This window comes from Oryx dammah, unplaced genomic scaffold, assembly GCF_014754425.2.
Source record: "Oryx dammah isolate SB20612 unplaced genomic scaffold, SCBI_Odam_1.1 HiC_scaffold_23, whole genome shotgun sequence".
Lineage (NCBI taxonomy): Eukaryota > Metazoa > Chordata > Mammalia > Artiodactyla > Bovidae > Oryx > Oryx dammah.
In genome coordinates, this window is record NW_024070207.1 from 131118333 (window position 1) to 131132151 (window position 13819).

Here is a 13819-nt window from a genome sequence, read left to right on the forward strand (position 1 = left end):
GAAGCCCAAGAATACTGGAGTGGGGAGCCTTTCCCTTCTCCAGGGGATCTTCCCAACCCAGGGATTGAACCCAGGTCTCCTGCATTGCAGTCGGGTTCTTCACCAGCTGAGACATCTGGGCAGCCCAACAAGATGCTGAGAGGCGCCAACTCTGTGGGGCCCCCAGGTACCAACACTCCTGTTGTCCCGCCTGGAACCGTGCCACTGGGAAACACTTGCTTTTTTTTTTTTTCTTGCAAGATCAGACAGTGCTTTAAACTGGAGGGAGTCCAGACAGAAATCTGTTCCCTCGCAGGCGAGGCGAGGACCCACTTAACACCAGCAACGAGGGTACGTGTCAGCTTCGACCGGACGTCCTCGGGGTCCCCGCGTGGAGAGCATCCTTCCGGGCAGGCGGGCCCCCCACCTCCGAGGTCCCCTGATTAACATGGGCCTCCACGTGCGTTCCGAGGGCTCCGCCCCCTCCCGAGTGTCTGCGCGGCTCCCCCGGTTGCCCCGGCAACCACCTCCGGAGCGCAGGGGAGCCCGGGCTCGTCTCCGCCCCTCCTGCTGCCAAGCGAGGGGACCAGGGGGGCCACGCCGGCATCTCCCTCGCCTCCGCTGTCAACTCGGCGGAGGCTCCGTTTGATCATGCCAGCCGCCCCCCGTCCCACCACGACCGCGCACTCGTTGATGACAGCGCCGTGCTAATTTAGTCAGCTAGCAAGACCCTGGGGGACCCGTACCCCGAGATCCACCAGCTCGTGTCTCATTTTCATCTCCGAAGAGAACAGGCTCGAGCTGGGCGTCGTGGACGGAATCACACGATCTCTTTCTTTCCAGCAGGAACGCAGCCTTGCGTGGTCAGCTGGGCACGTTCTGCACCATCAACGCACGCTCCTCACCATCAGCCTGGATTGACGGGACATTCTCTGCGGCTACACTTCCGAGCTCCCGGGGAAAGCCATGGCGTAGAACCTACCCCTGTTCTGGGCTGAACGTGCGTGCTAACTCACTCAGTTGTATCCGACTCTCTGCAACCCCGGGAACTGTAGCCCCCCAGGCTCCTCTGTCCATGGCATGCTCCAGGCAGAATGCTGGGGTGGGTGGCTATGCCCTCCTCTAGAGATCTTCCCCACCCAGGGATCCAACTCGAGCCTCCTGTCTCCTGCACTGGCAGGCGGGCTCTCTACAAATAGCGCCTCTGAACGGTGTCCGCCCCCGCCCCCACCCCAGTTCCTATGGTGAGTCTCTAACTGCTGGACCCCAGAACGCAAGTATGTTTGGGGACAGAGGTCTTTTCAGGGGGGATGACGGTAAATGAGGTCTTGAGCATGGGTTCGGCCATTCCGTCCCTTGGGACCACCTGGGGGCTTCCCTGGTGGCTGAGACAGAGTCTGCCTGCAATGCAAGAGACCTGGGTTCCAACCCTGGGTCAGGGAGCTCCCCTGGAGGAGGGCATAGCAACCCACTCCAGTCTTCTCGCCTGGAGACTCCCATGGACAAGAGGAGCCTGGTGGGTTACAGTCCACGGAGTCCCAAAGAGTCGGACACGAGTGAGTGATTAAGTTTCGCATTCTAGGAATTTAGAAAGAAGGATTTAGAAAGGGCAATATCCTGAAACAGGACAGGGGTTGCGGATGGGGGTTGAAAAAAAACGCCCCATTGTCAGTATGATCTGGGGAAGCCAAACCATCCCTCTCTACTTCATCTCCTGCATCTGGGAAGTGTTGAGGGCGCGACTCCATCATTTCTCGGGGGTCTTTCCACGTCTGCCATGTTTCGGGCGCAAGACGACATGGTTGGGTGGCATCACTGACTCGATGGACACCAGTTGGAGCCAGCTCCGGGAGATGGTGAAGGACGGGGAGGCCTGGCGTGCAGCAGTCCGTGGGGTGGCACAGAGTCGGACCGAGTGACTGAACAGCGCGAACTGGTCAGTGCATTGGTTGCCGGGGCGAGTGAGGCTTGAGGAAGCTGGCCGGACGTCCAGTGTCTGGCCTTGTCTGTTGGTTTCCCGGGTCTTTGTGGGTAAGAAGCCTGTGATAACAGTGAACGGTTTCTGTGTAGGAAAAACTCTGTCTTTTACGACCACATTCCTTGAAGTCCAGCCAACCAACCAGGACTCAGAGGTTCCGGCAGGGCACTCTGCTTTTTAGTATTAAATATTCCTTCTTATGGGAGAAGGCAATGGCACCCCACTCCAGTACTCTTGCCTGGAGAATCCCATGGATGGAGGAGCCTGGTGGGCTGCAGTCCATGGGGTCGCTAAGAGTTGGACACGGCTGAGCGACTTCACTTTCACTTTTCACTTTCATGCACTGGAGAAGGCGATGGCAACCCACTCCAGTGTTCTTGCCTGGAGAATCCCGGGGACGGGGGAGCCTGGTGGGCAGCCGTCTCTGGGGGTCGCACAGAGTCGGACACGGCTGAAGCGACTTAGCAGCAGCAGCATTCCTTCTCATAAAACAGGCATCAGACAGGCACCAAGACCTCACATTCCGTGGTGACCTGGGTGTCTTTCAGTCGTGTTCCACTCTGTGACCCCATGGAGTGCAGCCCGCCAGGCTCCTCTGTCCACAGGATTCTCCAGGCAAGAGGACTAGAGTGGGTCGCCATGCCCTCCTCCAGGGGATCTTCCCCATTCAGGAACTGAAACCAGGTATCCTGCATTTCAGGTGGATTCTTTACCATCGGCGCCACCAGGGAAGCCCAGAAAGTTAGAAAAATACGCCCCAGACAGTGATACAGCCTCTCTGGTGCTCCATGAGGGTCAAGTCTGGTGTTGCTAGCGTGTCAGGCAGCCGCTCTGCTGTTAGCAACTGGTGTTTGCACCTTTGCAGAAATCCTGGCCTCCACGGGACCCGTTGCGAAGAGGGCCCACCTTCATTTTGACAACGGAGGGCACCTGCGGTGCTCTGTAAATGAGCCTCCGACAGGAAAAACCAGGCTGTGTTTGTGTGTCCGGGGGCACTAACTGGCTGGGTTCTTTATTCACCGTCCTTCCAACCTCCTCTGTCCACTGCCTTGGTTCTCTGAGGTTCTCGGGCACCAGGAGGAGAAAGCTCCACAGACCCGACGTCAGGTCAGACGTCCACTTTAACCATGTCCTCGGCTCACCTCGCAGGGGGTTTCCCCCCAACCCAGGATTTCCACATCTCAACTCCGTCATCAATTGGCCAATTGTCTTTGCAGACCCGGACCTGCGAGAAGGCCAAGAAGAAACCCCCCCACCCCCAGCCACCGCATGCCGGCTTACCGTGAGCACCGTGGAAATAAATCCCCGGGTTGCATAATTAAAGCATTAACTCAAAAGACCCAGAGTGTTCCTGTTTTTTCTTTTTTTTTTTTTTCAACACGGCTTCCCATGCTCACCACCCCAAGCTCCTCGGGTGGTCAGTCGTCTTAATAAAAGCCCGATGCCAAATATGCGACACGGATGGGCGGGCTGCTGAGTTTTAGGGCCCTTCTAGCCGGCGCTCTGTGTGGCCTCACGGAACGACGGGTCTCCCCGTGGTCCAGATGAACCCCGGCGAGGACCGCCCACGGCGCCGCCCAGCCCACCGGGCAACTCGGGCCCTTCCAAGGCCTCGGATCCAGCCCGCCCTGGGACATCGCCCCTTCCCGAGTCTCCTCTCTCCCGATGCGCAAAGCCGTCACAACCGCAGCCCCTTCTGAGATGGGCCAGACCGCACCCACTCAGAGACTCAGCCTGGTTCAGGATGCGATCAGCTCCATCCAGAAGGCAGGCCCGAATCTCCACGTCTGCTCAGCCCCAGAGCCCAGGCCGAAAGCGCTCCGGACTCAACCTGCGGAAAACGCGTCTAAGGCCGTTTTCTGCCCGCCGGCACCCCAACCCTGCCTGTGTCATCCCCTTCCCGAGGTGCAGAGGTTTCTCCTGCTCGCCAGGCAGAGTGTTTTGTTCTTTGATACACACACACATTGTGAAGTGATTATCACACTCAACTTAACTGACACCACCTTCCACCCCCCACCCACCCCTCTAGGCCATCACAGCGCCCGGAGCTGAGCTCCCTGGGTTATACAGCAGCTTCGCACCAGCTGTCTTTCACACATGGTCCTATAGTTACAGTGCTGCCCGCCCACCTCATTGCCCCCCATCCTTCCCGTTGTGCCCACGTGTCCACTCTCTATGCCTATGTCTCTATTCCTGCCGTCCAAATAGGTTCGTCTCCACCCTTTTTTTTTAAGATTCCAAATATATGTGCTGCTGCTGCTGAGTCGCTTCAGTCGTGTCCGACTCTGTGCGACCCCAGAGGCGGCTGCCCACCAGGCTCCCCCGTCCTCGGGATTCTCCAGGCAAGAACACTGGAGTGGGGTGCCATCGCCTTCTCCAGTGCATGAAAGTGAAAAGTGAAAGTGAAGTCGCTCAGTCGTGTCCGACTCTCAGCGACCCCATGGACTGCAGCCCACCAGGCTCCTCCGTCCGTGGGATTCTCCAGGCAAGAACACTGGAGTGGGTTGCCATTTCCTTCTCCACTGCATGAAAGTGAAAAGTGAAAGTGAAGTCCCTCAGTCGTGTCTGACTCTTAGCGACCCCACGGACTGCAGCCCACCAGGCTCCTCCGTCCGTGGGATTTTCCAGGCAAGAGGACTGGAGTGGGTGCCATCGCCTAATTCTTTCTCTCTCCGACTTACTGCACTCTGTACGACGGGCTCCAGCTACATGCGTATCACTACCAGCGACCCACGGCCCTTCCTTTTTCATGGGTGAGTAATATTCCACCGTGTATCTGTACCACACCTTCCTTCTCCATCCCTCTGCCCACGGACAGCTAGGTTGCTTCCATGTCTTGGCCGTTGTGAATAGGACCACAGTCAACACTGGGGTGCACGTGGCCTTTTGAATTATGGTTTTGTCAGGGTGGACACCCAGCGGTGGGATTGCTGGGTCACATGGTAGTTCCTCAATGGGGGGGGGCGCACATGTCTGTGGCCACTGGTTCAACAGGCAAGAGTGGCAAGATTCATGTTGTCACTCTTCCAGACATCTTCGTCCCTCAATCACACATTCCTGAAATACTTTTTTTTTAAGTTATTTTTTTCAAATATCTTGGCCTTATGTATTATTATTATGTTTTAAACTTTTAATTTTATATCGGAGTATAGCCGATTAACAGTGTTGTGAAGATTTCAGGTGGACAGCAAAGGGACTCAGCCATACATACACATGTATCTCCCCCAAACTCCCCTCCCATCCAGGCTGCCACATGACATGGAGCAGAGGTCCCTGTGCTGGACAGCAGGTCCTTGCTGGTTCTCCGTGTTAAATACAGCAGTGTGTCCATGTCCATCCCAGACTCCCTGACTATCCCTTCCCCCATCCTTCCCCCTGGAACCATAGGTTATTACAGAGTATTGAGCAGAGTTCCCTGTGCTGGACAGCAGGTCCTTGCTGGTTCTCCAAGTTAAATCCAGCAGTGTGTCCACGTCCATCCCAGGCTCCCTGACTCTCCCTTCCCCCACCCTTCCCCCTGGTGACCATAAGGTTATTACAGTGTACTGAGCAGAGTTCCCTGTGCTGGACAGCAGGGCCTTGTCAGTTCTCTGTAAAATGTTGATATTTGTTCATCATAGATTTTCCTTTGACATTCAATTTGTTCAGAGCAATTGCATTTAAAGGGTTTCCCGGGTGGCTCCGTGGTAAAGAATCCGCCTGCAATGCAAGAGATGTGGGTTCGATCCCTGGGTCAGGAAGATCCTCTGGAAGAGGGCATGGCAACCCACTCCAGTAGTCTTGCCTGGAGACTCCCATGGACAGGGGAGGCTGGACAGGCTACAGTCCACGGGGTCACAGAAGAGCTGGACGTGCCTTAGCGACAGAACGGCGACAACACAGCATTTAAAACACCTGTGTTGAGTGAATTTTTGGAGACCCCGGTAAATTTCGTTCCTGAGGCAAAGCCTCACTGGCCTTGCCGTAGGTCCTGTCCGGAGTGACCACCAGAGCTGGACATCTACTGGCCAGAGGGAACGCTGACCCTGGGTGACTCACCTGGGTTCACACCTGTGGGTGCCCTGGTGTGGGAGCACCCGTCAGTCCTGCTGCCATGAGGGTCCATCGGAACTCATCTGACATTGAGGGGTCGATCCTAATCAGATATCTTGATGGCTAAATAATGGACAGAGTCCAGCCTCAATATCGACTCGTCAGATAACTTATGAGCCTATTAATTGCTAGTTAGGTCATCTATCACGCTGTCTCCGGGACGACAAGGGTAACGTTGCCTATTTTGCTAATGAACCAACCAAGACTCTGAAGATTTCAATTTGCACCTGGTTAAGTGAGTCACTTAAGAGACCCTCCCGGTTATTGACCTCCGTGGGTCATTACAGCCGAGGCGTTTTTAGACGTGTCCTCCATGCATCGACTCGGCCGTGGAAAAGACGGAGGCTCATGAAGCCTAGGTCTCAAAATCCACCACATTTCCTCAAGTGGACCCGGCCAGCAGGGGCTTCCCTGGTGGCTCAAACGGTAAAGAAGCCACCTACCAGTGCAGGAGAGCCCGGTTCCATCCCTGGGTCCTGAAGATTCCCTGGAGGACGAAATGGCAACCCACTCCAATATTCTAGCCTGGAGAATCCCACGGACAGAGGAGCCCGGCGGGCCACACAGTCCGTGGGGTCGTGGAGAGTCGGACGTGACTCGGAGACTAAACCACCACCATTGTGTTAACTGGGCCCCGGAGATAACGACACACGCTACACGTAACTGGAAATCCCAAAATTAAACTTTAGGAGCTCGTCCTTGGCATCCATTGGAGAAGTATCTCTTAGGGGTGATAGAGTTTCCTGAGATGATGGCATGTTCATTCAACCCGGGGAGAAGCTTGAAAAACGTGGTTTGGGAAAACAGAGTCTATCACTCAGTCGCGGCTGACTCTTGTGAGCCCGTGGACTGTAGCCCGCCAGGCTCCTCTATCGGTGGGAGTCTCCAGGCAAGAACACTGGAGTGGGTTGCCATGCCCTTCCTCCAGGGGGTCTCCCTGAATCAGGGATTGAACCGGGGTCTCCCACATTGCAGGCGGATTCTTTACCATCTAAGCCACTAGGGAAGCCCAGTAGTGTTTTTAACTATATATTAAATGATGCTTAAGGGATTTTTCTACCTTTTTTTTTTTTTGGAGGGGGCGGGAGGAGGCATCAGGTTATGACTTTTAATTCTGAAAAATATCTTTTGCTCTCCGATTTGCCTGTCTTCTTAAGACTTAGTTTTTTTTTAAAATAATTTTTTAAATTAAAGAAAACTGTTTATTTTTGTCTGTGCTGGGTCTTCATTGCTGCATTTGCCTTTCTCTGGTTACCTTGAGGGGGGTCTGCTCTCAATTGTGGGTGCCCAGCCTTCTCACTGCGGTGGTGTCTCTTGTTTCAGAGACAGGCTTGGCCTTTCTGCAGCGTGTGGGATCTTCCTGGACCAGGGATCGAACCCGCGTCCCCTGCACCGGTAGGTGGATTCTTAACCAGCGGAGCAGCAGGGACGTCCCCGAGACCCGGTGTCACATGTTGGATCAGGCTGGGCTGTCAAGATCCGAGAGAGCAGAAGTCCTTCTCAACTGCTGAGAAGCGAGGTGTGTTTAGAGACGGCTGCTCCTTCGGCAAGGTTTCAAGCTCAGGTCGAGGAGGTGAGAGCCGGGGTTATCAGCCCCGCCCCCGAGCCTTGGAGATGGCTCCTCCGCGTCCCGGTCAAAGACAGTCAATCCTGCAACTGAGATTCTCAGGCCTCCTTCCTTCGGATCCGTGGGCCACAGGCGACACCGGACGGCATTCACATCGCACGTTCTCCGCCGGACCACAGCCGCCAGCCCCCTCTCTCTGCAAATTGCTCCCTGCAAATAAAGACCAGATGTCACACGGTCTTTATCTTAACAAGCACAGATTCCGATTAACCCGGAATTTGTACTTCTCCAGAATTAGTTTGATTTAGCTCCGTCTCAGCAACTAAGCCAAGGAAAGGGGGGAGTGGGGGCGGGGGCGAGAGGGGTTAAAGAAAAAGTTTAAAAATTACACGCAGAGGAAAAGAGAGGGGGGAAAAATTTGTAACACATGGCCCAGCCTTATTTGTAGAGCAGACAGAAACATCCATTAGAATTATATTGATTTGCCAGACGATCGGCGAGCCTTTGAAAAGCGTTAGTGACGGCTGATTTCGGCACCCCGTTCGTTTTTTCAAGCCCCCGGCCCCCAGGCGGGCTCTCCACCGCGACGCACGAGACTGGATCTGCCATTATGCGAGCGGGGCCCGTGGTACTCGTTAGTAGACAAGACAACACAGAGTCTCCGGAAACACGAGCAGAAATTTGAGAACATACGCACGTCCACACAGAGGAAATGGTAGATACAATGCAAAAACAATAAGCTTCCCCCCCCAACCCCCACTCCCCGGGTGACTAGAATAGATACAGACATTCTTGGAAAGGGCCCTCCGTGATTAAAGGCTTCCTGGAAGAATTTAGAACAGGAGGAAAAAAAAAAAAAATCCCGGGACTGTCTACACCCCGTAGAACTTTCACATCCGAGGTGGGATGACGTGCTTGTCAATGACGTGCGGAGCTGCAGACACGCAACCCGGTTCCTCCGCTCACAAAAAGCCACGTTCCGGCGCTTTGCAGGGAGAGACCTGTTTGCGCTGATCACACACGGTTTACGAGCAGAAGGGTTTCCCAGGTGGCGCTACTGGTAAGGAACCCGCCTGCAATGCAGGAGACGTTGGAGACGCGGGTTCGATCCCCGGGTGGGGAAGATCCCTGGAGGAGGGCATGGCAGCCCACTCCAGTATTCCTGCCTGGAGCATCCCGTGGACAGAGGAGCCTGGCGGGCTGCAGTCCGTGGGGTCGCAAAGAGTCGGACAGGACTGAGCGACAACACTTCTTCAGGTGAGGCCGTGGAAAGCATTTGCCCGTCCATGCAGGACATACAGGTTCAGTCCCTGGGTCGGGAAGGTCCCCTGGAGGAGGAAATGGCAGCCCACTCCAGTATCCTTGCCTGGAGCATCCCCATGGACAGGGGAGCCTGGCGGGCTGCAGTCCTGTGGGGTCGCAGAGAGTCGGACACGACTGAAGGGACTTAGCACGCACCAGCGGAAAGGAAACATTCGGCGAGGAACATTAATAAAATAAACTAACGTCTTGTGACACGATTACAACGCTCAGCGTGCCTGGGCTCCACATGCCCTCGATCGGCTTCGAAACATGAAAACCTGGCTTTCTCCTGTGCGTGTCGGGGTGAGGCGGGCCTCCGAGGGGCTCGGTGAGGGAGCCGCCAGCCAGACCCTTACGATGAGGCCATTTCTCCTTCATAAAGAACTTCTTTTAAACGCCTGAACCTTTTGATAGGTAATTACGGGCAGGAAGCCAGGCACATATGAATTCTATATTTATGGTCCAATCCGAGGTCACCACCGAAATTCTAAAACCGCCTTCAGAAATATGTCCCTGAGTCCTTCTCATTTTAATTGCATTTCCTCTCCTCTGGTAAGACATGGGCTGCAGAAGGGAGGGGAAAAAAAAGAAAAAAACCCCTACAGAACAGATGTTTCCGTGGATGCATCCTGGATCTGACAGTGTCTTGATCTACCCCTGCCGTTTTTAACCATGCAACCTGGGGGCCAGCCAGTCCAGGTGAGGAAGGGCAGCGGTCTAACCCTAACCCTAACGTGTCACCCACTTCCCTCTAACACTTTCTGTCATCGCTCCATCGCTCAGCCGTGTCTGACCCCGTGGACTGCAGCACGCCAGGCCTCCCTGTCCATCCCCAACTCCCAGAGCTTGCTCAAACTCATGTCCATCCAGTCGGTGATGCCATCCAGCCATCTCATCCTGTGTCGTCCCCTTCTCCTCCCGCCTTCAATCTTTCCCAGCATCGGAGTCTTTTCCAAGGCATCGGTTCTTCGCATCAGGTGGCCGAGTATTGGAGTTTCCGCTTCAGCATCAGTCCTTCCAGTGCGTATTTACGGTTGATTTCCCCTAAAATGGACTGGTTTGATCTTGCTGTCCAAGGGACTCTGAAGAGTCTAATGTTTACTGGACTTGAACATTTTCTTTTGATTACTGGCCAACTGTCTCACGTCCTTTGGCTCTCAGATTGGGGAACATTACTTTTGATTCAAAACAGCCGTTTATGAATTAATGATGTTTTCTGGTCCATAATGGATTTTCCAAATGTTCCCCCCATGTACCCTTTAATTTTGCATATATTTTGTGATGCACAGAAGTCTTGGATATTTTTTATGGAATGAATTAAAGAAACCACCTTCATCACGTCATAAACCCTCGATATATTTCTCAACTGTCATTGATCTGTCTGTGTCTATGCCAGGACACTCCTGCTTTCATTTATTAGGTCTTTATAAAAGATTTTATTGTCTGCTAATGCATGTTCCTTCTCTTCACTCTTCTTCAGAAATGGCTTGGAGTTTTTCTTTTTTTTTCTTTTCTTTTCTTTTTTTTAACCAAAGTTATGCTTATGACCACATTTTTTGAATCACTCTACTCTTTTCAAATCTTGAAAAAAAAAATTCCTAGGGGATGAAGTCCATATTTTAATCTGGGAAATGGTGACATATTTACAATCGTAAACCTCTACATCCAGAAAGGCAATAACGTGTCTCCATTTAATTCTTCTTTTATGTGCCTCTCAGTGAAGCTTTGCCTCTTTTGTCTTCAACAGCCCACTTATGTTTCTCGTGAAGTTTATTTTGTTGTAATAGTAACATGCTCTTTACATGATCTATGTACTGTGTTTTCATCACGTGTACACTTTTCCTAAACAAATTATTATTTTTTTTTTGCCAGTTACTGGTTGGTGATAATCTAAATGAATTATTTTTTTGGCCAGTTACTGGTTGGTGATAACCTAAACGAATTATTATTATTATTTTTGCCAGTTATTGGTTGGTGATAATCTAAATGAATTATCATTATTTTTTGCCAGTGACTGGTTGGTGATAATCCATCTTTATTACATTTTCAGTGTCATTAGCGTGAATCCTTGCTGCGTTTCAACTATAGAGAAGTCCATTTCATGTCACCATTTTACAAACCCTTTGTCTGATACCACCCTGTTTGTACTCCCATAACGTCACAGCTTTGCCTGTCTCTTCCTAAGTTATGACCAACCTAGACAGCATATTGAAAAGCAGGGACATTATTTTGCCAACAAAGGTCCGTCTAGTCAAGGCTATGGTTTTTCCTGTGGTCATGTATGGATGTGAGAGTTGGACGGTGAAGAAGGCTGAGCGCCAAAGAATTGATACTTTTGAACTGTGGTGTTGGAGAAGACTCTTGAGGGTCCCTTGGACTGCAAGGAGATCCAACCAGTCCATTCTAAAGGAGATCAGTCCTGGGTGTTCTTTGGAAGGAATGATGCTAAAGCTGAAACTCCAGTACTTTGGCCACCTCATGCGAAGAGTTGACTCATTGGAAAAGACTCTGATGCTGGGAGGGATTGGGGGCAGGAGGAGAAGGGGACGACCGAGGATAAGATGGCTGGATGGTATCACTGAGTCGATGGACTTGAGTTTGAGTGAACTCCGGGAGTTGGTGATGGACAGGGAGGCCTGGGGTGCTGCGATTCATGGGGTCACAAAGAGTCGGACACGACTGAGTGACTGAACTGAACGGAATGCCTGTCATATGGATGTGAGAGTTGGACCACAAAGAAGGCTGAGTGCCGAGGAATTGATGCTTTCGAACTCTGGTGCTGAAGAAGACTCTTGAGAGCCCCTTGGACTGTAAGAAGATCCATCCAGTCCATCCTAAAGGAAATCAGTCCTGGAATATTCATTGGAAGGACTGTCGCGATGCTGAAGCTCCAAAACTTTGGCCACCTGATATGAAGAACTGACTCACTGGAAAAGACCCTGATGCTGGGAAAGATTGAGGGCAGGAGGAGAAGGGGACGACAGAGGATGAGATGGTTTGATGGCATCACCAGCTCAATGGACATGAGTTTGCGTAAACTCTGGGAGTTGCTGATGGACAGGGAGGCCTGGCGTGCTTCGGTCCATGGGGTTGTAAAGAGTCAGACACGACTGAGCAACTGAGCAACAGAGACCTCTTCCCAATATGTGATTTGTGTTCTCTCCCTCATGTTTCCCCCCCTCCCCACCCCCAGGCCCTGCTTCTAACCTCTGCAAGCCAGCTTTCCTGATATGTCACATTGACATGGTCAGACTGACCTTCTCTCTTCTGTTTTCTCGAACCCTTTCAGCCTAAAATATTCCACCTGGCAAGGTGCCACATTTGGGGTCTCATGTCCTGAACCCCACCACTGCTATGTGGCCAGAACTCCATCAGAAGCCCCAGTTCAGTTCAGTTCAGTTGCTGAGTCAATGTCCGACTCTGCGACCCCGTGGACTGCAGCGCGCCAGGCCTCCCTGTCCATCACCAACTCCTGGAGCTTGCTCAAACTCAGGTCCGTCGAGTCGGTGATGCCATCCAACCATCTCACCCTCTGTCGTCCCCTTCTCCTCCTGCCTTCAGTCTTTCCCAGGGCCAGGGTCTTTTCCAACAAGTCAGCTCTTTGCAGCAGTCGTCAGGTGGCCAAATTGTTGGAGAAAGGAATGGCATAGGGCTGCAGCATTCTTGCCTTGAGAACCGCATGAATGGTAAGAAGGTCAGAGGGTCTCGCTCAACACAGCAAAAGGTGGAAAGGCTGTTGGCTGTGGGGTGAGACGTCCTGCTGGGTAATAGGGGCTCCTTGGAAGACATTCTTGGAGTTTCTGCTTGGAAAACAGACTGGCCTGGACTGGCACTTGCCTTGTTCTGAGTCTGAGCTGAGATTTTCCAGGCTGGGTGGTTGGGGGGTGGAGGTGGGGTATAGGTTTCCAAATTCCACATCTGAAGAGGAAAGAGTTTGGCGAGGTTACAGCCCACCCCCCAACACCGGGGATGGGGTGAGGGGTACATTTGAATACGAAAGGCCTCTCAGAAAGGCTGGACGCTGGCACAGCTGGTCTCCGCAGGGGCCCATCCTTTGCTTTGTCTTCCTACAATGACCCGGGCCCCAGGGAGAAGCCACAGCGAAGGCCCAGAAAACCCCTGAGCGTCCCACTCGATGCCTGTCCCCCAGCAGACGGTCGACAAGCGTTGTGTCTGGCTTCACGTTTTCCTTAAAGGTCGGGCAACGGGCTCTCGTTCCGAGTGCACTTTGGTGGCTGTGGGCCTGAATTCTGTATTTCAGGGGAAGCGTGGCGGTCAAAAAATTAAAGGAAAAGGGGTAGGAAAGAAGATTCTTGGGGAGCTGCCCAATGGACAGCCAGGGGACACGGCGTTTGTCTGGGTCAGGGGTGCTCAGCATCGTCTCGCTGACACCGGGGGTGCGGTGAGTCTCTGACATGGAATGTGGAAGGGGTATCTCTGCTCACCTCACCCCACAGGCCAGACGCACCCCCTCCCTCCATCGCGTTCAGGACCAAAACGTGCCCAGACTTTTGCCAGGTGTCCCCTGGGGGCAAACATCCTCCCAGGTTGTGAACCACAGCCAGAGGCAGATAAAGGGATGGATGGATGAGGTGATGGATAGATCGACTGATGGATGAATGGATAGTTAGATAGAAAGATAGGATAAGTAAATAGATGGATAAATAGAATAACTAGATAGATGGGTGAATGGATGGATAGAATAAGTAGATAAATAAGATAGGTAGATAGATGGATGAGTGGATGGATAGAATAAGTAGATAGATAGAATAAATAGGTAGAGGGGTGAATGGATGGACAGATAGATGATAAATGGATGGACAGATAGAATAAGTAGTTAGATGGATGAATGAGTGGACAGAATAAGTAGATAGACAGAGGGATGAATGGAAGGACGGATG

General features: G+C 52.6%; 1 long non-coding RNA gene across 1 annotated transcript in view; it reads left to right on the forward strand.

Annotated features, from left to right (window-relative positions):
• LOC120882429 overlaps positions 1 to 12305 on the forward strand; it is a 22571-nt gene extending 10266 nt beyond the window's left edge. Inside the window, exons 2-3 of the long non-coding RNA XR_005725503.1 lie at positions 1258 to 1260; positions 12294 to 12305. This is a non-coding gene — a long non-coding RNA (uncharacterized LOC120882429). The remainder of the gene's footprint in view (positions 1 to 1257; positions 1261 to 12293) is intronic.
• The last annotated feature ends 1514 nt before the right edge of the window (positions 12306 to 13819 follow it).